We start from the raw sequence: 3,281 nt of genomic DNA, 5'->3' as shown, positions 1-3,281 counted from the left end.
TGTGCTGCTTTTTAATATGGCGTGGTGGAGGAAAGTGCCCTCAAGTTGCAGCCAACTTATGGTGATCCCATAGTGTTTTCAGGCAAGAGGTGTTCAGATGTGGTTTGTCATTGCCTGCCTCTGTGTAACAACCCTGGGCTTCCTTGGTGGTCTCCTGTCCAAGTACTAACCAGACCTGACTCTGCTTAGCTTCTGAGATCTGATGAGACTGGGCTAGCCTGTCTCATCCAGCTGGGAATGTTAGCCCGGAGAGGAGACGACTGAGGTGATATGATAGCCATCTTCAAGTATTTGAAGGACTGTCATATAGAGGATGGAGTGGAGTTGTTTTCTGTTGCCCCAGAAGCAAAGGGTTCAAATTAAATCAAAAGAGTTTTTGAACTTCCTGATAGAGCGGTTCCTCAGTGGGACAGGCTTCCTCGGGAGGTGGTGGGGTCTCCTTCTTTGGAGGTTTTTAAACAGAGGCTAGATGGCCATCTGACAGCAAGGCTGATTCTCTGAACTTAGGGAAGGCAGGATACGGTGAGTCAGTGCTCAGTTGTTGCCCTTTCTGAGCTGGGGGGTGCGAAGGGGTGCGTCAGCCCTTCATGCCGCATGCAGTGCACACCACTTGTCCAAGGGGCCCCTGTTGGGGATGTATTTTACTCCACACCCATCTGGGATGAGGCGCTTCTCGGTCACCATATCCTCAAACCCGTCAGCGTTGAATTTGGTGAAGCCCCATTTCTTGGAGATGTGGATCTTTTGGCGGCCGGGGAACTTGAACTTGGCCCTGCGCAATGCCTCGACATGCTTTTTGTTCTGCACCTTGGTGCGAATGGACATGATGACCTGCCCAATGTGCACACGGGCCACGGTGCCCTGGGGCTTGCCAAAGCCCCCCTGCATTCCGGTCTGGAGCCTATCGGCTCCAGCTCATGACAACATCTTGTTGATGTGGATGATGTGGAATGGGTGGAGGCGCACGCAGATGTGAAAGCCGTCCTTGCCGCAACTCTTCACCATGTACTTATTGGCACAGATGCGGGCGGCCTCGAGCGCAACAGAAGAACATAAGAAAGGCCCTGCTGGATCAGACCAAGGTCCATCAAGTCCAGCAGTCTGTTCACACAGTGGCCAACCAGGCGCCTCTAGGAAGCCCACAAACAAGACGACTGCAGCAGCACCATCCTGCCTGTGTTCCACCGCACCCAAAATAATGTTGGAAAATATGCCCTTCTTAACTGTGTCACTTGCCTCCACATTCGGGGGGGGGGGGGAACTGACCATAGAGTCAGATAGATAGATAGGATACAAAAGGTCGTCTCTAGTTACACCTCTACACCTCTCCCTCATTTCCTGTCCCCTTTGATGTTTAGAGTTATATTGTCAGGGAAACTTCCCTTCTCTCTCTCTTCCCACTCACCCTCATCCAAGCAAGCCACTAGAGCTGAGCGCTGCCACGCTCAGGCCCTCTCATCCCACAAGGGAATGGAGGGCAGGTTACCTTTTCATATCTAGAAAGCTAGCAAAATAGATTAGGATAAGGGACCTTGTTTATCCTTTCCTATCCTCATTGTATTTCACCAATAAATGAGTTTAGTTTAAATAGAACAGAAGCCTGATGCTTCTTTTGTTTCAGACACAACACACGTGTTCAGAATCTAGAGAATGATTCCGTTGCACTGAATATTGGAATATCAGACCCTAGATCAGGGGTTGGCAAACTCATTAGTCAAAAGAGCCAAATATCAACAGTACAACAATTGAGATTTCTTTTGAAAGCCAAATTTCTTAAACTATATAGGTAGGTACACTGTTTATTAACTTAATAAACTTTAATTAAAGTTTTAAGTCTTAATTAAACTATAGGTACACTGAATAAAACTTGATAACATACTTAATAGTGGTGTTATTTATTGATAAAAATTAAATTCTAAGTCCCTGCCATTTCCCCCTCCCCGTCCGGAGTCCTCGTCTGGAGGTCTGGTCTACCGCCATAAAAGCCTATTGGTGGACCTGGCCTCCAGCTGAGTCCCATTGGGAGGCCAGGTCTACCCATTGGCTTTCTTGGCAGTAGACCTGGCCTCCAGAGGCCCATAGAAGCCAATTGGTAGACCTGGCCTCTGAAGGGGGACTTTCCCCTCCTCGAAGTCCAGGTCTACTGCCAAGAAAGCCAGTGGGTAGACATGGCCTCCCAATGGGACTCAGCCGAAGGCCAGGTCTACCAAAGGAAGCCCGCCCCGCCCAACAGCTGATAGGAGGGGGGGCCAGGAACCGCCAAGCCGCCCGCCCAGCAATTGCACGACTAGAGGGGAAGGGAGGCTTTAGCCTTCCAACCATTGAGGGAAAGGGAAAGGGGGACCCGGCCATTCTCCATGGCAGCGGGGGGGGGGAGACAGCGCACCCGCTCGCCCGCTCTCTCTCTCTCTCTCTCTCAGGCATGCCGGCGCGAGCGGGCGCAAGAGCAGGGGCTCCAAACCAAGTTCAGAGAGCCACACTCGACAGGCCAAAGAGCCGCATGCGGCTCTGGAGCCGCAGTTTTGAGACCCCTGCCCTAGATCAACCAACAAATAATAGGAATGCTCCTCTGATACTAGAGAGAATAGGTATGCAGCATGACTAGTATCCATTCTAACCAATAGCCATGGATAGCCCTCTCCTCCATGAACATGTCCACTCCCCTCTTAAAGCCCTCCAAGCTGGCAGCCATCACCACATCCTGGGGCAGGGAGTGCCACAATTTAACTATGCGTTGTGTGAAAAAATACTTTTATCTGTTTTGAATCTCTCACCCTCCAGCTTTAGCAGATGACCCCGTGTTCTAGTATTATGGGAGAGGGAGAAAAACTTCTCCCTGTCCACTCTCTCTCAGAGGGCAGCTGCTCATATTCATCAGACACCATGTGCCCACAGAGTGGGAACTCATCGACCTTGGCTTTCTTCCTACCGATGTCAAAGATCCTGATCTTGGCATCAGGAACACCCCTGCAGAAACGGGACTTTGGGTAGGGCTTGTTCTTGCAGTATTGGTAACAGCACGCAGGTCAGCGGCCCATGGCTGCAGGTCTCGCCGAGTGGAAAAAGCTGTTGTGGCCCTTTCCTACATGCCCAGTGTAATGCTGATTGCCATTTTGGAGTCTGGAAGGAAGTTGCCTCCAAGCCAGATAGACCAGGGATTCTGTAGGTTTTTTGCCTTCTCCTGGGCAGACAGCAAAGGTCACAGGGAGAGTAGAGGGGGGGGGGGTAGTTGTGAATTTCTTGCATTGTGCAGGGTGTTGGACTAGATGACCCTTGAGGTC

At 50.8% G+C, this 3,281-nt stretch overlaps 1 pseudogene; it reads right to left on the bottom strand.

Moving 5' to 3' along the window:
* Positions 1-564: 564 nt before the first annotated feature.
* On the bottom strand, positions 565-3,038 carry LOC130477657 (60S ribosomal protein L10-like; annotated as a pseudogene).
* Positions 3,039-3,281: the final 243 nt, after the last annotated feature.

Source organism: Euleptes europaea, chromosome 5 (assembly GCF_029931775.1).
Source record: "Euleptes europaea isolate rEulEur1 chromosome 5, rEulEur1.hap1, whole genome shotgun sequence".
Classification (NCBI taxonomy): domain Eukaryota; kingdom Metazoa; phylum Chordata; class Lepidosauria; order Squamata; family Sphaerodactylidae; genus Euleptes; species Euleptes europaea.
This window is presented reverse-complemented; position numbering and strand designations above follow the sequence as displayed.